This window comes from Nicotiana tabacum, chromosome 5 (assembly GCF_000715075.1).
Source record: "Nicotiana tabacum cultivar K326 chromosome 5, ASM71507v2, whole genome shotgun sequence".
Classification (NCBI taxonomy): domain Eukaryota; kingdom Viridiplantae; phylum Streptophyta; class Magnoliopsida; order Solanales; family Solanaceae; genus Nicotiana; species Nicotiana tabacum.
In genome coordinates this window covers 95,759,053-95,782,707 of record NC_134084.1, presented here as the reverse complement: position 1 = coordinate 95,782,707, position 23,655 = coordinate 95,759,053, and positions in this window count along the sequence as shown.

The following is a 23,655-nucleotide window of genomic DNA, read 5'->3' as shown; positions in this document are numbered from 1 at the left end:
TGCAGATTTTTTGCTTCGGGTGATTCCTCACCTGCGGATTGGGGACCGCAGGTGCAATGCCGCAGATGCGAGAAGGGAGGCCGCATAAGCGGAAAATGCCCGGGAAGTCTGGAAGGTGCGGAATGTTCACCGCCGATGTGAAAAGTTGGGACTAAGTGAGGACCGCAGATGCGGTGGCTTGACCGCAGAAGCGGTACCGCAGAAGCGGGAATATGGCCGCAGATGCGAAATCCCTGGGCCTGAAAGTATAAATTGTTTCTTTCGCAATTTTTGAGCTATTTCACCATTTCAAAGTCAGCTTTGGAGCTTTTTGGGCGATTTTGAAGAAGGTTTTCAAGGAGACTTCATTGAGGTAAGGATTTTGAACCTAAAACTCGTTCTTAGGGTATTATTTCACGGATTAGAGATATAATTAATGGAAATTAAGGGTTAAAATTGGGGAAACTAGGGCTTGGAAACTTAGACCTTTGATTGAGGATTTGAAGGACCATTTGAGGTCGGATTTTAGAACTTTTGATATGTATGAACTCGTGGGAAGATAAGGAATCTATTGATATAAAATTTATCGAATTTCGAGATGTGGGCTTGGGGTTCGGGTTTTGGTAATTTTGGGATTTAAGTTGTAAATTGATTATTTTCGTTTGGGCTTCGTTCTCTTAGCATATTTTGATGTCGTGATTCTGATTTTGGATAGATTCGACGTGAGTGGAGGCTGATTCGAGGGGCAAAGGTGTTGTGGGATAGAGATTTGATCGGATTGAGGTGAGTAATGATTGTAAATGATGTTTTGAGGGTATTAAACCCCGGATTTGCACTTCGTTTTGCTATATTGAGGTGACGCACACGCTAGATGACGAGCGTGTGGTCGTGCACTGTTGGGTATTGTGACTTAGTCCGTCCCGAATGACTATTTTACCGCGTATTTGACTAAAACTTATTTGTGAAAATCATGTTTTGGGCTGAATGCCATATTTGGGCCTAGTGCCAACTATTTGAACCCTTAGGGGATTTTTATTGATATGTCCTCACTGTTTTGACTTTATACTTAAACTCAGTCCTGCTATATTCCACTGTTTTCATAACTCAGCCATGTTTTCTCTGTTTTTAGCACTTAAATGATCTATAAATGATATTTTGGGCTGAGGATCAGGTTTTACCGTTGCCCGAGTGGCTTGTGAGGATTTTGACTGAGTAAGGCCGAGGGCCTATGTTGTGAGGAAACATTGACTATGATTATGAGGTCGACGGCCTGAGATATGTACGTCGTGAGGTGGCTTGTTGATATGAGGCCGAGAGCCTAGTGATGATGCCACGTGATGGATTGATATTCTGGTTGGGCCGTAAGGGGCCCCTCCAGGAGTTTGCACACCCCCAGTGAGCGTGGGTACCCATTGTGATGTGAGATATAGCCCGAGGGGCTGGTTTTGTTGACATTGTGCCCGAGGTGCAATCCTTTATGTGCTTATCTTTCTTATTTGTCTGTCATTTACCTGTTTAATTGTTGAATAAGCATTTATTGAAGTTTAAACTGAACTTATATGATTTTACATATCCTTACTGAATCACTATTCTTACCTTTTTTACTGCTTCATTACAGCCTATAATGTGCCTTACGTGATTTTATGCTTTCAGTCTTTATTTATGATTATTACTCACTGAGTTGAAGTACTCACTTTACTCCCTGCACCCTATGTGCAGATTCAGGCGCATCTGTCCCGCTACCGAGTGTTGATCTTTCTAGCTCAGGCGGATACGAAGATTCTCTAGGTAGCTGCCGGCGTTCGCAGCCCAGAGCTTCTTCCCTATCTTATTTCTCCTTGTTTTAGTTTTGTATCGAACTCTGTAAATTTTCTTGTCTTATTTCGGATTTGTAGACGCTCATGACTAGTAACACCCTGATATCGGGCTGTGTTGGGTTTATCTTCCGCAACTGTACTATTAACTGTTCACTTTTGGATTAATTATCATGTTTTAGAGATAAATTCTTATTGTTTGATTGCTTAAAACTGAAATGGAAGGTGCTGACTGGCCATGTCTTCACGAGAGGCGCCATCATGACCAGGTCCTAGTTTAGGGTCGTGACAAAGCTACTTATAGTAGTATTTGCATTTGACAAATTTCGTTTCTATTTGATAGGAACGAAGGTTACAGTATTTATTGATCATGCTGCTTTAAAATACCTCTTAGCAAAGAAAGAGGCTAGACCTAGATTGCTAAGATGTATACTTCTTTTGCAAGAATTTGATCTTGAAATAAAAGATAGAAAAGGTTCAGAAAATCAAGTGGCTGACCACCTATCACATTTGGAAAATCCTCCAACTGAAACAACAGATATCAAGGAGGAATTTCCTGATGAGCATGTTAATACAATCGCTACAGTTACAAATCATATACCTTGGTTTGCTGACATTGCCAACTACTTAGTTGGAGGATGGATCCCAAAAGATTTATCTTACGAATAAAGAAAAAAGCTCAAAAAAGAAATAAGATACTATTTTTGGGAAGATCCTTACTTATTTAAATTTTGTGCAGATGGTATGATCAGGAGATGTGTAGCAGAAATAGAGATGAACAATATCCTAAGCCACTGTCATGATGGAGCTGTAGGAGGACACTATGGAGGAAGACGAACAGCTGCAAAAGTGCTTGAAGCTGTTTTTTTGGCCCACAGAGATGCAAGAAATTATGTCGCCACTTGTGACAAATGCCAGAGAAGCGGTAACATTTCAAAAAGGAATGATATGTCTCTTAACTCTATAATTATGTGTGAAATATTTGATGTCTGGGGCATTGATTTTATGGGTCCTTTTCCTCCTTCAAACGGTTGTGAATATATTTTAGTCGCTGTTGACTATGTCTCAAAATGGGTAGAAGCAATGGCCACTAGAAAAAATGATGCTCATATTGTTTGTGTTTTTATCAAGAAAAATATTTTTTCTAGATTTGGAACTCCACGAGTTATCATAAGCGATCGGGGAACTCATTTTGTAAATAAACAATTTGCTAGTTTGTTGTCAAGATATGGAGTAACTCATAAAACAGGAACTCCATATCATGCTCAAACAAGCGGACAAGTTGAAGTATCCAATAGAGAATTAAAAAGAATTTTAGAAAAACTATTGGTTCTTCTCGAAAAGATTGGTCTTTAAAATTAGATGATGCTTTAAAATTAGATGATGCTTTCAAAACTCCCATAGGAACATCTCCTTATATATTTAGTTTTTGAAAAAGCTTGTCATTTACCCGTGGAACTTGAACATAAAGCAATTGGGCTATAAAGTTGTTAAATCTAAATTTTCCAGGTGCAGGTAAAAATTGTATGTTGCAGCTTGATGAATTGGAGGAGTTCAGACTTGAAGCATATGAAAATGCTAAATTGTACAAAGAAAAAACAAAAAATGGCATGATAACTTCATTCGCCATAAGGAGTTTACAATTGGAGACTAAGTTCTTTTGTACAATAGCCGGTTGAGATTATTCCCAAAAAAATTCAAGTCACGTTGGTCAGGGCCGTACATTGTAACAGAAGTTACCCCCTATGGTGCCATTGAAATACAACATACAGATGGGAGAGACAAATTCAAAGTAAACGGTCATCGTTTGAAGCCTTATGTCAGTAGATTCTTCAACAAACAGACTTCAACAATCCTTTTTGCCTAATTTTTAAAATAAGTCGAGCTGGCAACGTTAAACTCAGAACTATTTTCTTTCCCTCTCTTTAATTGTTTAAGTAATTAGTAGTAACATATAATATTTCCTTTTTAGTAAGTTTATTTAATAAATTTAGTTTTTTTTCTTCTTATGTAGTAGAAATCAGTCAAATATATTCATATGTTTGTGTGTGTGTGTATATATATATATATATATATATATATATATATATATATATATATATATATATATATATATATATTTGTGTGTGTGTGTGTGTGTGTGTGTGTGTTATATTTTGCCATGAAAAAGAAGCACTCCCATAATTTCGACAATGAAAGTTTTCTCCTATCATGAAAAAGAATATTTTCTTTGCCATAATCTTGTCTTTGTTATATGAGAAAAACCTTGAGAAGCCAAGGAAAAAGAAATGAGTCCAGAATCGAAAAAAATCAGGGAAGCACCTTTATCTCCTTTTTTTTAAAAAAAATTTGTTTATCATGAGGACATGATATTATTTAAGCTTGGGGTAGAGGAATATTTTTGTTATATATGTGTTTCTTTAAAGTTTTTTCTTTTTCCTCTATTAAAAGCAAAAGGTAAAGAAAAAACTGAAAAATAAAAAAAAACTTGATAAAAATTGAGTTGCCTTATTCCTAAGGCAACTTATTTCATGTACTTCCACGGATTTCTTGTTCGGTTCTTTGCCATGGTCGTAATTGTGATGACCCTTGGGTCATCACCTGTTTTAAAATGAATTCTGCGTTCTGAGGCCTTAAAAACCTCTTTCGACATCAACTCGATTTGCGTGCGCAGTGTGGGCGCATATTCGGAAAGCCCTTATGTGAAAATCTGTGAAAAATGATGAATTCTGACTGTAAAATGGATTTAAGTTGACTTCGGTCAATATTTTGGGTAAACGGACTCGGACCCATGATCTGACAGTCCCAAAGGGTCCGTAAGATAATATGGGACTTAGGCATATGCTTGGAATTGAATTCCGAGGTCCCAAGTCCGAGAAATGAATTTTTAAAGAAAAATTATTTTCTGAAATTATTCTTGAGTTTTGGAAATGAAATGAGTTTAAAACTTGATGGTATCGGGCCCGTATTTTGGTTCCGGTGCCCAGTACAGGTCTTATATGTGATTTAAGATAAGTTTGTGAAGTTTGGTAAGAAACGGACTTGAAACGACGTGAATCGGGTCGTTTTTGAGAAAAATGGAAAATTTGAAGTTCTTAAGAAATTTCATGATTTTGATGCTAAATTCATAGTTGTTGATGTTATTTTAGTGATTTGAATACACGAGCGAGTTCGTATTATGTTTTTAGGTTGGTGTGCATGTTTGGTTTGGAGCCCCGAGGGCTCGGGTGAGTTTTGGATAGGCCACAGAGTGGATTTTGGACTTGGTGAATTGCAGGTTTTTAGCTGGTATGATCAGGCCTGCAGGCTTCGCATTTGCCAAGCCTGGCTCGCAAATGCAAGTTTGCAAATGCGAATGCTGAGTCGCAAATGCGAAACAGCCCAGGCAACCTCTTCCTCGCAAATGCGAGATTTCCTTCGCAAATGCGATACGCCCCTTTTGGTCCTGTTATCGCAAATGCGATTCTTTGTTCGCATTTCCCAACTCACAAATGCGAGAACCCCTTCAAAAATGCGAACAAAGCATTTTTCACACTCTTTCAAAACCAAAACACTCTTGGGCGATTTTTCAAAGACAACTCTTCTTCCAAATCGATTGTGAGTTAATTTTAACTCGTTTCTTTCAATCATTAATATCTTTTCACATGATTTCAATTCTATCAATGATTTTATGGGGGAAATTGGTTGTTTTGGGTAGAACCTAGGTTTTTCAAAAATTTGGGATTTGGACCTCGATTTGAGGTCCGATTTCAAAACAAATTATATATTTGGGATCGTGGGGGAATGGGTAATTGAGTTTTGATTCGAACCTCGGGTTTTGACTATGTGGGTCCGGAGGCGATTTTTGACTTTTTGGGTAAAACTTTAGAAAACTCATTTTCATGCATTAGATTTGATTCATTTAGCATTTATTGATGTAATTAAGTAACTTGTGGCTAGATACGAGCGAATTGCTGGTGGAATCAAGAGGTAAAGCGATAGTAAAGGCTTGAATTGTATTCGAGGCATCGAGGTAAGTTTTTGGTCTAACCTTAGCTTGAGGGATTAGGAGTCGAGTCCTATTTGCTATGTGGTATTTGTCGAGTACGACGTATAGGCATGATGACGAGTATCTATACGTTGGTGTCAAGCATGCCCGTGAGTCTTATATTGTGACTATTATGGCTTCGTTGTATTATTCATGCTTTGATGATGATTTCTATTGTTGGGAAAAGTTTGTGGAAGTAATTGTGACATTTGAACATTAAGGAGCATTGGCTCGAGTTGTACAATGAAATGTGAAAGTATAAATGGAAATTGAACCTTTTAGAGCATTGGCTCAAAGTGGTGAAGTAAGTTGTGAAGTAAAAGTGAAAAAAAAAGAAGAGAATCATTATATTATCTCCCTTGTCAGGATATTGTTGCTTTTAATGTTATCTTCCTTGCCGGGATGCTGATATTTCTTTTGATGTTATTCCCTTACGGGGACTTGATTGTTGAACTATTGTTCCCTTGCCAGGAGACTTATCGTAATTTCATTTATTCCCTCGCCCTATTGTTTGTGATTGTTGTTTGGGTGAGGAAGAGTGTTAAAGCACGAAGGGTGATGCCGTGTATTATTTTGGTGAGAGAGTGTTAAAGCACGGAGGGTGATGCCGTGTATGATTTGTGAGGAAAGAGTGTAAAGCATGAAGGGTGATGTCGTGCCGCACTATGTACCATTCCGTGCCGATTATATTGATAATATGGTGAGGACAAGAGTAAAAGCACGAAGGGTGATGCCATGCACATTTTCATTTCTTGATTGCTTTGGTGAGGACGAGAGTAAAAGCACGAAGGGTGATGCCGTGCACTTATTGATTCTGGTCCTTTGCTAATATCTGAGATATGTTGTTTCTTTCAATTGCCAGTTGTCTTTCTATTCTAAATTTATAGCTCCCCTGCAGCATGTTACCCCTCCCATACTTGACTATATATTACTATTCTTCTCTTCTGTAGTATATAGTTGAATTGCACACATTAATTTGGTAGTTTGGTCCTAGCCTCGTCACTACTTCCCCGAGGTTAGGCTAGGCACTTACCAGCACATGGGGTCGGTTGTGCTGATAGTACACTCTGCACTATGTGCAGATCCCTGAGCAACAATATTTGGATCGTAGATTGGGTGGATGCCTTTAGTCCACGCGGAGATCCAAGGTAGACTTGCAGGCGTCCGTAGGCCCTGGCCTCTCCCTCTATCCCTTTATTCATGTTTCATTTCCTTAATTCAGAAACAATGTATTGTTTATTTTCGGACTTTGTATACAGCATTCTTAGATCGTCTGTGGTACTGTGACACCAGTTCTGAGTAGTAGAGGTTCAAACAATTGTATTGGATTCATGTTTAGATAGTTTATTGCGTTGTCTTCCGCTTATGTTAAATTTCGATGTTTAAATGTTATTGTATCATAATTGTTAAGGAATATAAAATGGGTAAAAAGGTAATTTGTTCAATAGTCGGCTTGCCTAGCTCACATCAGTAGGCGCCATCACGACTCCCGAGGGTGGGAAATCCGTGTCGTAACAAGTTGGTATTAGAGCTCTAGGTTACATGGGTCTCACAGTTCACAGAAAAGCTTAGTAGAGTCTGAGGGATTGGTACAGAGACGTCTGTATTTATCCCCTAGAGGCTACAGAGTTAGGAAAAAACTTCACATTTTTGTTTCCTGTCGTGCGGGTTGGTTTCTCAATGCTAATTGAATCTCTAATCTGTTCTTTTGCAGATGTCGAGAAAACGCGCTTCCTCATCCACTGACCAACAGCCCGAGCCCCCAGCAGCAGCTCCCACGAGGGGTAGAGGGCGAGGCCGAGGTAGGGGCAAAGCTAAGCCTAAAGCAGCAGCACCAGCGGCGGAGCCTTAGGTTGACTTTGATGATGAGGTTCCGGCCCCGGCAATTCCGGTGGGCCCAGCTCAGGTCCCATAGGGGTTTATTGCTACCCCAGTACTCCAGGATGCTCTGGTCCGCCTAGTGGGCCTTATGGAGAGTGTCACCCGGGTAGGCTTGCTTCCTATAGCACCAGCTATCTCTCAGGCTGGAGGAGGATTTCAGACTCCTTCTACTCGCACTCCGGAGCAGGTAGCTCCCCAGTTCCAGACTTCAGCAGTCCAACTAGTTGGAGCAGTTCAGCCGAGTGTGGTAGCTCAGACTGGTGATGGAGTAGCTATGTCTGCCGATGCTTTATGGAGGTTGGACAGGTTCACCAAGATCTTCACTACTATTTTTAGCGGTGCATCTTCTGAGGATCCCTAGGATTATCTAGATAGCTGTCATGAGGTTCTCAGGAATATAGGGATCGTAGAGACCAATGGGGTCGATTTTGCTACTTTTTGCTTGTCTGGATCCGCCAAGACTCGGTGGAGAGATTATTGCTTGCCTAGACCAGCCAGATCATCAGCTTTGACTTGGGAGCAATTTACTCAGCTATTTCTGGAGAAGTTTCTCCCTATTACTCATAGAGAGATCTATCAGAGGCAGTTTAAGTGTCTCCAACAGGGTTCCATGACAGTTACTCAGTATGAGACTAGATTCCTCAACTTGACCCTTCATGCTTTTATCATACTTCCCATCGAGAGAGAGAGTGTGAGAAGGTTCATTGAGTGACTTATTCAGCCGATTCAACTTCAGATGGCCAGGGAGACTGGCAGTGAGATTTATTTTTTGGAGGCGGCCAATGTGGCCAGGAGAGTTAAGATGGTTCTATCGCAGGGAGGTGGTCAGGGGTCTGTCAAGAGGCCTCGTCATTCAGGCCCATTCGGTGGTACCTTATCTGGAGGCAGAGATTCGTATGGTAGAGGCCATCCTCCTAGGCCTTTCCAGTTAGCACTTCAGGTTTCTCATGGTGCTTCAGGTGGTCGTGGTTCCCATATACAGTATTTTGATCAGTAGTCCTATAGTGCACCACCAACTCCTATCAGTGTACCGCCGCTTCAGAGTTTTCGGGGTGGTCATTCAGGTCATCAGGGTCAGCAGTCTCAACAGTCGAGGGCTTGTTACACTGTGGTGATATGGATCACATTTCTAGGTTTTTCCCTCAAGCATCGAGCAGCTCTCAGCATCAGGGTTCCTGTATTATGGTTCAGGCACCGAGTGTTCCGCAGCCCGCCCAGCCATCTAGAGGTGGGGATAGAGGTGCTAGAGGTGGAGGTAGAGGTATTAGAGGTAGAGCTCAAGCCGCTAAAGGTGGAGGCCAGTCATCAGCAGGTCGTCCCAGAGATGTAGTTCAGGGTGGTGGGGCCTAGACCCGATGCTATGCCCTTCCAGCCATGCCTGAGGCTGAGCCTTCCGATGGGGTTATCATAGGTACTGTTCTTGTTTGCAGCAAAGATACTTCAGTTTTATTTGATCCGGGATCTACATACGCCTATGTGTCATCTTATTTTGCACCATATCTGGTCATGCCTAGTGATTCTTTGAGTGCTCCTATTTATGTGTCTACACCTGTAGGTGATTCTATTGTGGTAGATCAAGTCCATCATTCTTGTATAGTTGTGATTGGGGGTCTTGAGACTCGTGTAGATTTGCTTCTTCTGGACATGGTTGATTTTGATGTCATATTGGGGATAGACTGGTTATCACCTTATCACGCTATCTTGGACTGTCATGCCAAGACTGTGACCTTAGCCTTACCAGGTTTACCTCATTTAGAGTGAAGAGGGACTCCTGGCCATCCTACCCGCAGTGTTATCTCTTATATGAAGGCGCGGCATATGGTCGAGAAGGGGTGTTTGGCCGATTTGGCCTATGTTTGTGATTCTAGTGCTGATGTTCCTTCTTTTGATTTTGTGCCCGTTGTTTGTGAGTTTTCTGAGGTATTTCCTTCGGACCTGACGGGTATGCCGCCCGACAAGGATATTAACTTTTGCAATGATTTGGCTCTGGGCACTCAGCCTATTTCTATCCCGCCGTATTATATGGCCCCGCCTGAGTTGAAAGAGTTGAAGGAGTAGTTGCAAGACTTGCTTGAGAAAGGTTTCATTAGACCTAGTGTTTCGCCTTGGGGTGTGCCAGTATTGTTTGTTAAGAAGAAGGACGGATCGATGAGAATGTGTATTGATTACCGGCAGTTGAACAAGATTACCATCAAGAATAAGTATCCATTGCCGAGGATTGATGATTTGTTTGATCAGCTTCAGGGCGCCAAGGTATTCTCGAAGGTTGAATTGAGATCTGGCTACCATCAGTTAAGGATTAGGGAATCTGATGTCCCTAAGATCGCTTTCCGCACTTGGTACGAGCATTATAAGTTCTTGGTGATGTCATTCATGTTGACAAATGCCCCCGCAACTTTCATGGATTTGATGAACAGAGTGTTCATGCCTTACTTGGATTTGTTCGTGATAGTCTTCATTGATGATATTTTGATCTATTCCCGCAGTCGGGAGGAGCATGAGCAGAATCTTAGAGTGGTTCTTCAGACTTTGAGGGCGAGTCAATTGTGTGCCAAGTTTTTGAAGTGTGAGTTCTGGTTGAGTTCAGTTACATTTTTGGGTCATGTTGTATCAATAGAGGGTATTCAGGTCGATCCGAAGAAGATTGAGGCAGTCAAGAACTGACCCAGACCAGTATCAGCTACAGAGATTCAGAGTTTCTTAGGATTGGCAGACTACTACCGTCAGTTCGTAGAGGGGTTTTCATCTATCGTAGCCCCGATGACCAAGTTGACCCAGAAGGGTGCCCAGTTCAGATGGTCGGATGAGTATGAGGCGAGCTTTCAGAAGCTCAAGACAGCTCTGACTACGGCACCGGTATTGGTTTTGCCCACAGGTTCAGGGCCTTATACGGTTTATTGTGATGCATCTCGTATTGGACTTGGTGCGGTGTTGATGCAGGATGGCAAGGTTATTGCCTATGCTTCACGGTAGTTTAAGATTAATGAGAAGAATTATCCGGTTCATGATTTGGAGTTAGCAGCCATCGTTCATGCGTTGAAGATTTGGAGGCATTATCTGTATGGCGTGGCATGTGAGGTGTTCACAGATCACAAGAGTTTGCAGTATTTGTTCCAGCAGAAGGAGCTAAATTTTTGGCAGAGAAGGTGGTTGGAGTTATTAAAGGACTATGATATTACCATCTTATATCATCCGGGAAAGGCCAATGTGGTGGCCGATGCTTTGAGTAGGAAGTTAACCAGCATGGGCAGTCTTTCTTATATTCCGGTCAGTGAGAGACCGCTTGCCTTGGATGTTCAGGCATTGGCCAATCAGTTCGTAAGGTTGGATGTTTTTTAGACCAATAATGTGTTAGCTTGTACAGTCTCTCGTTCTTCTTTATTGGAGCGTATCCGAGATCGACAGTATGATGATCCTCGTCTGTGTTTCCTTAGAGACATGGTGCATCACGGAGGTGCCAAGTAGGTTACCTTAGGTGATAATGGAGTTTTAAGATTGCAGGGTCGAATTTGTATGCCTAATGTGGATGGACTCCGAAAGTTGATTTTAGAGGAATCCATAGTTCTCGGTACTCTATTCACCCGAGCACCGCTAAGATGTATCAGGATTTGTGGCAGCATTATTGGTGGCGGAGAATGAAGAAGGACATTGTTGCATATGTGGCTCGGTGTTTGAACTGTCAGCAGGTTAAGTACGAGCATCAGAGGCCTGTTGGTTTGTTTCAGAGGATTGAGCTTCCTGAGTAGAAGTGGGAACGGATCACTATGGACTTTGTTGTTGGACTCCCACGGACTTAGAGGAAGTTTGATGCAGTATGGGTTATTGTTGATAGGCTGACCAAGTCAGCTCATTTCATTCCTGTGGCAGACTCCTACTATTCCGAGAGGTTAGCTGAGATCTATATTCGGGAGATTGTTCGTCTTCATGGTGTGCTCGAGTCTATCATTTCGGATCAAGGTACGCAGTTTACCTCCTATTTCTGGAGAGCAATTCAGTGAGATTTGGGCACACGAGTTGAGTTGAGCACAGCGTTTCATCCTCAGACGGACGGGCAGTCCAAGCGGACTATTCAGATTTTGGAGGATATGCTTCGAGCTTGTGTCATTGACTTTGGAGGCTCGTGGGATCATTTTTTGCCTTTAGTAGAGTTTGCCTACAACAACAGCTACCAGCCGAGTATCCAGATGGCTCCGTATGAGGCTTTGTATGGTAGACGGTGTCGGTCGTCGGTTGGATGGTTTGAGCCGGGAGAGGCTCGGTTGTTGGGTACGGATCTAGTACAGGATGCCTTGGACAAGGTCAGGATTATTTAGGATAGGATTCGTATAGCTCAGTCCAGGCAAAAGAGTTATGCCGATCACAAGGTTCGTGATTTGTCATTCATGGTCGGTGAGCGAGTATTGCTTCGAGTGTCACCTATGAAGGGCATGATGAGATTTGGGAAGAAGGGAAAGCTTAGCCCTAGGTTCATTGGCCCGTTTGAGATTCTTGATCGAGTGGGAGAGGTGGCTTACAGACTTGCATTGCCGCCAAGCTAATCAGTCGTGCATCCAGTGTTTCATGTGTCCATGCTTCAGAAATATCACGGCGATCCATCCCATATGTTAGATTTCAGCATTGTCTAGTTGGACAAGGACTTGTCTTATGAGGAGGAGCCAGTAGATATTCTAGATCGGCAAGTTCGTCAGTTGAGATCGAAGAGTTTTCCTTCTGTTTTGTTCAGTGGCGAGGTCACCCTGCTTAGGCATCAACCTAGGAGTCCGAGTCCGATATGCGGAGCCTTTATCCCCATCTTTTCCCCGAATCAGGTACTTCCTTCTTATGTCCGTTTGAGGACGAATGATTGTTTTAGAGGTGGCATATGTGATGATCCAAAAGGTCATCAACTGTTTTAAAATGAATTCTGTGTTCCAAGGCCTTAAAAACCTCTTTCGGCATCACCTCAATTTGTGTGTGCAGTCAGGGCACGTATCCGGAAAGCACTTATGTGAAAATTTGTGAAAAATGATGAATTCTGACTGTAAAATGGATTTAAGTTGACTTCGGTCAACATTTTGGGTAAAAGGACCTGGACCCATGATCTGACAGTCCCGGAGGGTCCGTAGGAAAATATGGGACTTGGGCTTATGCCCAGAATCAAATTCCGAGGTCCTAAGCCCGAGAAATGAATTTTTAAAGAAATATTAGTTTTTGAAATTATTTCTGAGTTTTGGAAATGAAATGAGTTTAAGACTTGATGGTATCAGGCCCGTATTTTGGTTCTGGAGCCCGGTACAGGTCTTATATGTGATTTAAGATAAGTCTGTGAAGTTTGATAAGAAACGGACTTGAAACGACGTGAATCAGATCGTTTTTGAGAAAAATAGAAAATTTGAAGTTCTTGAGAAATTTCATGATTTTGATGCTAAATTCATAGTTGTCGATGTTATTTTAGTGATTTGAATACATGAGCGAGTCCGTATGATGTTTTTAGGTTGGTGTGCATGTTTGGTTTGGAGCCCCGAGGGCTCGGGTGACTTTTGGATAGGCCACATGGTAGATTTTGGACTTGGTGAATTGCAAGTTTTAGCTGGTGTGATTAGGTCTGCATGCTCGCAAATGCGAGTTCGCAAAAGCGAAGGCTGAGTCGCAAATGCGAAACAACCCAAGCCAGCTCTTCCTCGCAAATGCGAGATTTCCTTCGCAAATGCGATACGCCCCTTTTGGGCCTGTTATTGCAAATGCGATCCTTTGTTCGCATTTCCCAACTCGCAAATGCGAGAACCCCTTGGCAAATGCGAACATAGCAGAGGTCGGGGTTCGCAATTGCGAACCCTGGTCGCAATTTCTATATCTGCAACCTGCAATTTTATAACTTACCCGAAAATCTCTCATTTTTCACACTCTTTCAAAACTAAAACACTCTTGGGCGATTTATCAAAGACAACTCTTCTTCCAAATCGATTATAAGTCAATTTTAACTCATTTCCTTCAATCATTAACATCTTTTCACATGATTTCAACTCAAAATCAATGATTTTCATGGGGGAAATTAGGTGTTTGGGTAGAACCTAGGTTTTTCAAAAATTGGGGATTTGGACCTTGATTTGAGGTTCGATTTCAAAATAAAGTATATATTTGGGTTCATGGGGGAATAGGTAATCGGGTTTTGGTTCGAATCTCGGGTTTTGACCATGTGGGCCCGGGGGAAAGTTTTGACTTTTTGGGTAAAACTTTAGAAAACTCACTTTCATGCATTAGATTTGATTCATTTAGCATTTATTGATGTAGTTAAGTAACTTGTAGCTAGATACGAGCGAATTGCTGGTGGAATCAAGAGGTAAAGCGATAGTAGAGGCTTGAATTGTGTTTGAGGCATCGAGGTAAGTGTTTGGTCTAATCTTAGCTTGAAGGATTAGGAGTCGAGTCCTATTTTCTATGTGGTATTTGTCGACTACGACGTATAGGCATGGTGACGAGTATCTATACGTTGGTGTCAAGCATGCCCGTGAGTCTTATATTTTGACTAGTATGGCTTTGTTGTATTATTCATGCTTTGATGATGATTTCTATTGTTGGCAAAGTTTGTGGAAGTAATTGTAACATTTGAACATTGAGGAGCATTGGCTCGAGTTGTACAATGAAATGTGAAAGTATAAGTGGAAATTGAACCTTTTTTTAGCATTGGCTCAAAGTGGTGAAGTGAGTTGTGAAGTAAAAGTGAAAAAAAAGAAGAGAATCATTATATTATCTCCCTTGCCGGGATATTGTTGCTTTTAATGTTATCTCCCTTGCCGGGATGCTAATGTTTCTTTTGATGTTATCCCTTGCCGGGACTTGATTGTTGAACTATTTTTCCCTTGCCGGTATTCTTATCGTAATTTCATTTATTCCCTTGACCTATTGTTTGTGATTATTTTTTGGGTGAGGAAGAGTGTTAAAGCACGAAGGGTGATGCCGTGTATTGTTTTGGTGAGAGAGTGTTAAAGCACGAAGGGTGATGTCATGCCGCACGATGTACCATTCTGTGCTGATTATATTGATTATATGGCGAGGACGAGAGTAAAATCACGAAGGGTGATGTCGTGCACATTTTCATTTCTTGATTGCTTTGGTGAGGACGAGAGTAAAAACACGAAGGGTGATGCCGTGCACTTATTGATTCTGGTCCTTTGTTGATATCTGAGATATGTTGTTTCTTTCAATTACCAGTTGTCTTTCTATTCTAAATTGATAGCTCCCCCGCAGTATATTAACCCTCCCATACTTGACTGTATATTATTGTTCTTCTTTTCCGCTGTATATAGTTGAATAGCACAGATTTATTTGGTAGTCTGGTCCTAGCCTCGTGACTACTTCGTTGAGGTTAGGCTAGGCACTTACCAGCACATGGGGTCGGTTGTGTTGATACTACACTCTGCACTATATGCAGAACCCGGAGCAGCAGCGTTTGGACCGTAGATTGGGTGGCTGCCTTTAGTCCACGCGGAGATCCAAGGTAGACCTGCAGGCGTCCGCAGGCCCTGGCGTCTCCCTCTATCACTTTATTCCTGTTTCATTTCCTTAATTCAGAAATAGTGTATTGTTTATTTTCGGACTTTGTATGTAGCATTCTTAGATCGTCTGTGGTACTGTGATACCAGTTCTGGGTAGTAGAGGTTCAAACAATTGTATTGGATTGATGTTCAGATAGTTTATTGCATTTTCTTCCGCTTATGTTAAATTCCGATGTTTAAATGTTATTGCATCATAATTGCTAAGGAATATAAAATGGGTAAAAAGGTAATTTGTTCAATAGTCGGCTTGCCTAGCTCACATTAGTAGGCGCCATCACGACTCCTGAGGGTGGAAAATCCGGGTCGTGACAGTAATATTTTGAATCGAACATTTTTTTAGGACTTTTAGTTGTTTAATTTGTTTTGGTAAATAAGTTGGCTAAACTTGGTTTGACTTGAAAAGCATGAGACTTAAAAAAAATGAAATTGATTAAGTACCAATTTCGGGTTTTATGATTACCTTTCTAAGCTCATACTTACTTATTGGTGATTGAAATCATAATTTTTGTGGTTCCGAGTATATTGTGCGGTTAGCTTATATTGTCTAGTTCTCCAGCTTATTTGGAAATCTAGAACTTGCCTTGAATGTGGTTTTAAGTGAAATTCTAAGTAGATCTTTGAGTTGAGAAATGAAAGTAGGCCTTCTTTGTTGAGCCACAGCCTAAATTAACCTACCTTGATGATCTTTATCCCTAGTTAGCCCAGTTGAGCCTAAATAAATTATTATTATTATTATAATTTTTTTTGGTAGCCAAGCTTTAACTCTTATCTTGTTTGTTGTTAAGACTTATTATTTGTTCACCCAATTCCCTTTGGGCACTTTAAGTTGATCTAAATGTAAAAATCTAGGGGTGAGGTGTAATTGTGGAAAGAACTAATGTAAGAACAATTATTTGAGCTTGTGGATCTCTTGAGATGTTTTTATAAAAAGAAAAAAAATAGTTGCTTCTGAAATTCAAAAAAAAATAAAAGTTGTGAATGGCTTTAAAGAAGAAGAAGAAGAAGAAGAAGAAGAAGAAGAAGAAGAAGAAGAAGAAGAAGAAGAAGAAGAAGAAGAAGAAGAAGGGGGATGTCGATTGCTTAAAGAAATATGGAAGACAATCGTGCTTGAGCGATAAAGTAAAGTGTGGAACTGTGACGACCCGTGAGTCACTATTATCAATATGTATCATTCTAATCCCTAAGCCTTCATTACAACCTTGTAAAAGTCCTACATGATCTCAACTCATAGACTCCTATATTAGTAGAGAATCACATAATAGTCAAGCTTATGGTAATTTCCAGTAGCTTGAGGTACTTTTTTTTTAGAGTGAGCAAAATTTTCTATTCATGCCCTTCTCTGTTCTTTATCTATATATTGTGCAATATATGGGCATCTCTCTTCATCTAGTGAGACACACTTGGGATTAAAAAATTATTATGATTTCGATACTCAATAGGTGAACATGAGTACGGTTAAAGTTGTTTGAACTCGTGGACTATTCTTAATTAATTCTTCTCTGTCAAAACGTCTCATGATTTCACTTAAAGTGTTTAGCTACCATGTTTATTTGATTTTCTTTTTGCTCGAGGACAAGCAAACATTTAAGTGTGAGAGAATTTGATAAGAGAAAAATATCATGCATAAATTGAGCTGGAATCTTAATTTTAGTACTAATATTTTTCTCTTTCTTTGTAGGAAACAATTAAATTAATAAGAAAAAAGGAACAATGAGAAAGAAAAAAAAGTTCACTTTCCAAATTTGCAAAGAAGAACTATAATGCTGAAAATTAAAAGTAAAGTGGTGTATGCAACTTTACAAATGATGAAAGTAGTTGTGCACATGCAAAAAAGTCCAAGCAAATGGTCCACCTGCCGATTTGGATGATTACATTTCAACAAACTTTACAACTACAAGCACTTGTAATTTGCCAACTTGGGAAAATATATGTGAGAAATCAATGTACATCATATACCTTTCCATCTATAAATAGTGCTACATTGAGCTTCTGATGAGTACACAAAATTGAGAGAGCTTCTTCTTTTCCTTGCTTCTTTCATTACTTTCTTTTCTTCTTTTAGCTATTACAGTGTCTTCATTTCTAGTTCCGAATAAATTATAATATTGAAAATTACTCTAGCACCTGTTTTTAATTAAATAGGGGGGATTATTCTCTTGAATATTTATTTCTATTTTCTTATTTAATGGGCAAGAATATTTCCGTTTTCAGTACTAACTCCATTATGATGTAACTTTTCTTGTGTTGGGAGAGTGATGGATCTTAATATTTCTATATAATAGTAGATATTATCCCTCAATTTCACATGTTTGAGCCGAAGTTTTTCATTTAAATTTTATCTACTTTATAGTTAGGTGTTATTTAATTTGTTAACATCTATCTATTTCGTACTAAACATTAACTTCTTACTAATTCTGTAATCGAAAGAGGCGGAAGAGTAACATAGTTAATGTTGGTATTGATAAATGTTAACTTTTATTTAGTGACATCTAACTCTTATATGTTAAAATTGATTCTACACTTATTTGTTATCGAAAGAGGCGAATATTGTAGTAATCAGTTATAACAAGTAGGGTAACCGAAAGGGACTTACTAAAAAGAGCAAGTTTTAGTTTAAGCATATATTTCTGGCTCTTTAATATTACTATTTTGACGATTAATTTGTATAACCGAGAAGAATGCAATTAATTGTTCAACTTAAGTAATGATATATAAATGTAATCGTGAGAGACATTTATACATTTGTGAGAAATAAAAATTGAAGGATAATTTTATCTATTATATAATAGAAATATTAAGTGAGTTATGATCCCAACACTTTTTTATTATATTTGTGAAAAATAAAATATTTTCTATTGCTCTATTCATGCATTTTTAGTTAGTTAATTCACAACTCAACTCTTCCTGGTTTTCTCAAATAGTAATTAAAACAAAAAACATTTGTAGAATAGATAAACCAATCTCTGTGGGTTCAATATTTTTCTATACTATAATTTGACAGAGTACGAGTGTAAATTTCATACACGCCAGACTCTCATCATGGACCGGTGTGGCCTCGTTCCCCTCACTGCGGGTATCACTGATTGAATCCTCGTGCTGAGGCTGATTTACTTCGGCCTCAAGGTTGTGTATGTTTTTAACACCATTATCCGCTATTTTTTATGATTTTTTGCTAAGAACAAATAATCAAAACACGTTAGTAAAGGAGGCAAGGACCAACTTAAATACAGTTATCTAATCACCACATGGGCGCCAAACTGTTTACCCGTAAAACGATACCGTTGAATTTATACGTAGTTTATAGACAAGTGTATTAATTTGATCATGAAATAATAGATGAATTTGATGAAAATATAATACTTAGCCTTGAGATAACGATAAAATAGCAGAAATAACAATTTCGGGAGCAAGGCTTCCGGGCACAACATCAGTGATATCAATAAACAAGAAGATAAAATTATATTGAGCTTTAAATAGAGTGTAGCATATGGTTTTCAGAAAGGTTTTGTCCTTTACAATGATAATAGAGTTCACTATATATAGCTGCACATAGGGAATAAGGTTCTAGGATCAAACCCCTCTTTAATGTCAATTATGGTGGCCATTGAAGAATGTGTAACGACAGACAGTAAATGTCATATTCCTTGTAACGAGCAGTGTATTTAATGTTGTATAATATTCCTCGTTAAATGCTACCGGGTGGCAGACATTTACTTCATCTTTATGAATATCGTTCTCTTCGGTAACAAATGAGATCATTATTTTCGGTTTCAACTATCTTCTGTCTTCGGCTCCATATGTTACTTCCTCATGCGATTATTTAATATAAACATATTTTTCCCGATACAACTCTTACAATTAAATTAATAAACTTATTTAATAAGTAAGCAAAAACTTTTAAATACAAATAATATTGACGTAGATGGTATTATTTCTTGAGGTTTCGCAAAAGGGGGGCGTGAATAAATCACGACTTCCATGAGGGCCCTTGACAAATAGAAAACTTTAAACAAAAAGGAAACGTTTTTTTTTTCTTTCACAAATAATTGAATAAGATTCTTTGACATGGCTATTCATTAATTTGTTTATTTATTTTGCATTTATTGGTACCTTTACCACCACTTGCCAAGTCATCGGGGCGGATATAGAATTTAAGTTTTATGGGTTCAATCTTTAAAATTTTTAGTATTGAACCTATTGTTTTTTTAAAGTTATAAGTTCAAAAATACTGAATTTAATTGAGCACGGTACCGATATATTGCATCCGCCTCTGGTCACCTGAGCAATGATCCCCACTTTTTTTTTTTTTATAGTATTACATTTGAATAAATTATAGTAGTAGTAATAACATATAATCAGGTTATATTTTTTAAATTCACGGGTGGACACTCCTGAATTAAATTCCATTTCATTAGGCTGTTAGGCATGTGCTGAGTGGGAATATGAAATCATGCTCTATTTGATTATTTGACAGATACTTTTAACGACCTTTGGTTATTATAATGGTTGAAACTTTTTAGGCTTCTTATTTGGACCAAACTAAAGATTCTCTTCCTTTGCGTTGTTCTTTTACTAGCCAAATAGATTTTGATATTTGTCGACGGCAAGCATTTCTATAATTATTCTTTTCGCATTTGTAAGGATGTTGTTCTTGTAATTTTCTAAAACTGTCAAGTCATATCCACCAACTAGATTTTTTAGTCCATTTTATAAATTGAAAATAATTAAGTTCCATTAAGTATACATGAAAATAATTTTTGAAATTTAATGACTATTTCATGTTCTTCTCGCCATTTTGAAATTGGAAAAATTACAAGAAAATCTATAATTCAATGTATGTGGTCAATTTACTAAAGCTGGTATACTCCATCATTCAATTTGCATGATAGAAAGAACAATGATAAGTGGATTAAAATTTGTAGTTAAATGAAAGGTCGGCACAGCATGAAAGCTATAACTACTTATCTACACCAGGAAGTCAATGAAGCACATAGATACACGCAAGAATTATTATCAACCACTGTCAAGAGTTATGATAAGATAAATAAGATCCTTTCACCCTTAATTAAAAATTTCAATTTCGTGTATGAATATGAAAAAAAATTCTTATAAGAAGCACTTTTTTTCTTTAATGAACCTTATTCAATAAAAATCAAAATTAGTTGAAGCCCCAATACAAATATCAAAATATCAGGTGAGAAACGAGAAAACCTATCACCTATACATAGATAAAAGAATCCCTTGTCTATTCCCTGTTGATTAGCCAGTCCTCGTGGAAGTAGTAGCTCCATTCAATCTAAGCTTACATTTACATTATATTTTCATTTGTGACTTCACAAAATGTTAGGTATCATTCATTTCCCATGCAACTTTACAAACTTCCAATTATTCAAAATCAAAACTCAAACTGCTCAACATTTTATTCTCTGACTTGTAGATATTAAAACCAAAAAAAACAAAAAAAGAGAGAGGGTATGCCGGTGATTCAAATTTCATCAATTGCATAATTTAATCGAAACAATCTCTCCACCAAAAGCAAACATGATGAGTAAGAGACATTAATAATTAGACAAGTGTTTATTAAGCCAAGAAGAAGAAAGAAATAAAATTATTTGTATCAAAAAAAAATGTGAAATAAAAAGAGAATTAGGTAAATGAAGTAATAGAGTCAAGAAATGAGACAAAAGAAGAAAATTGGAGCTGACTGGGCCAAGCCATATACACAAAAAAAAGTGGCAGTTTGATTGGAGAAGCCCATCAGGTTTTTGTTGGACTTGGAGAGCACCGGCCCGTTATCCTTCCAACGCACGAAGCGGGAGCTGTTCGTTGCTCTGTGAAACCAGCCTCACGCAGTCCGCCCCGCTCTAGGAGCCAAGCAGCCCATACTTACGTTTGGGCCATATGACTCAACTCCATGCTTGGATAGGGCAAGCCAGACATTAGCCACCCGATGCCCAGCTTTCAGAAACAACCTGACATTCCACCACATTATTGCCCCCCACTTGGGTCACAAGCCCACGTTACAAGGCTCGGCGATAGGGTATATTCTAATTTCCAAATATAAACACCAATAAGTCAGCTATAGGAAACGATGTGGGAGATGGAGACTTGTTTGGTGACACATGAGTAATTTTATGGTGTAGCTTTAAACGTGAAAAATGATTACTTTATTAGTAATTACGAAGAATAATCAGGCCAAATCTATTTATAATATTTGTTGTGTTGCGGAAGTCAAATATATATAGTGTGAATGAGTCATAACTACTATACCAAAAATTGTGACAGCCACCAAATAATAAATAAGACAATAAAGCAACAATAAAAGGAACACCAGAATTTACGAGGTTTGGCCAATTTTGCCTACTTCCTCGGACACAATCAATATTTATTCCACTCCAAAAATACAAGTGAAATAATATTAAAGAGATAAGATACAAACACCTTAAGAAGATAAGAAGGCAAATGAGAGGTGTGTTTAAACCCTAAACATTTGGCCTTCTTTTATAGGTTGAAGTATCAACCAAAATTGGTACTTCACCGATGTGGGAGTTCTGCCACTCAACAAATCTCTACCTTGGCAAAATTTCACATCTTCAATTTTCTCTCAATAACAAATTTTGGTTGTGTCTTCATCTTCAATCTCAGTGTTCAACAATGTTGAAACTTGACCACAGTCACCACTTTTGTCAGCATATCAGCAGGATTCTCTGTAGTATGAATTTTCTTCACCGTGACTCCACCTTCTTCTATGATTTCTCGTACGAAATGATACCGAACATCAATGTGCTTCGTCCTTGCATGATAAACTTAGTTCTTCGCTAATTGAATAGCACTTTGACTATCACAAAAAATTGTGATACTTTTTTGTCCAATGCCAAGCTCTTTTATCAACCCCTGAAGCCAAATTGCCTCCTTCACAACCTCTGTAATAGCCATGTACTCTGCCTCTGTTGTAGACAAAGCAACTGTTGACTGCAAAGTAGACTTCCAACTAACTGGTGCCTTTGCAAAAGTAAATACATAACCAGTAGTTGATCTTCGTTTGTCCAGATCACCCGCAAAATCTGAGTCACAATATCCAACTATAGACTGATTGTCTTCCTGCTTAAAAACTAACTCAACATCTACAGTATTATGAATATACCGTAGAATCCACTTTACAACTTGCCAATGCTCCTTTCCTGGATTATGCATATATCTGCTAATAACTCCAACAGCTTGTGAAATGTCAGGTCCTGTACATACCATTGCATACATCAAGCTACCAACATCATTTGCGTATGGTACCTTTGACATATACTCTCGTTCAGCTTCATCTTTTGGCGACATAGTAGTATTTAGCTTAAAATGGGGAGCAAGTGGAGTACTAACTAGCTTAGTCTTTTCATCTATGCTAAAACGTTATGGTACTCTTTTCAAATATTCTTTCTGAGATAAACAGAGTTTCTTTAAAAGTTTATCTCTTATTATCTCCATGCCAAGAATTTTCTTTGCCTCACCCAGATCCTTCATCTCGAACTCCTTCTTCAGTTGAATCTTTAATTTATCAATTTCTTCTGAATTCTTGGAAGCTATCAACATATCATCAACATATAGGAGAAGATATATAAATGAACCATCTTTAAGCTTGCGCAAATACACACAATGATCGTATTTGCTTCTCTTGTACCCTTGTCGCAACATAAACTTGTCAAATCGTTTGTACCATTGTCTAGAAGATTGTTTCAATCCGTTCAAGGATTTTTCAAGTTTGCACACCATATTTTCCTTTCCAGCAAATTTGAATCCTTCTCACTGAGTCATGTAGATTTCCTCCTCCAAGTTTCCATGTAAAAACACAGCTTTTACATCCATCTGAACTAGTTCCAAATCCAACTGTGCTACCAAAGCCTACATAATTCTAATGGAGGAATGTTTTACAACTGGAGAAAACACTTCATTGTAATCAATTCCCTCCTCTTGAGCATATCCTTTGGCCACCAATCTTGCTTTGTAGCGAACATCTTCTTGGTTAGGAAATCCTTCTTTCTTTGCAAATATCCATTTGCACCCAATCGCTTTCTTTTCCTTTGGGAGATTGGCCAATCTCCATGTATGATTCTGATGAAGGGACTGTATTTCATTATTCATGGCAATCCTCTACTTATCTTCTTCTGAACTTTGGACTGCGTCTTTATAAGTGGTAGGAACATCATCAGCTACAATTGAGGCGGCATAAGCAACCGTCTCTATAAGACGAACAGGTTTTGTTATTGTCCTTTTTGACCTGTTGGTTGCTATTGATTCAAGTTGTTGTTGAGGTTCCTGAGTTGGAATCTCCCTCTCTACTGGCTCTTCTTACAGAGGATAATCTTCATTTGTTTCCTCCTCTGCTTCTTGTGTAGGAAAAATAAATTTTCCCTCAAACTCCACCTTCTTA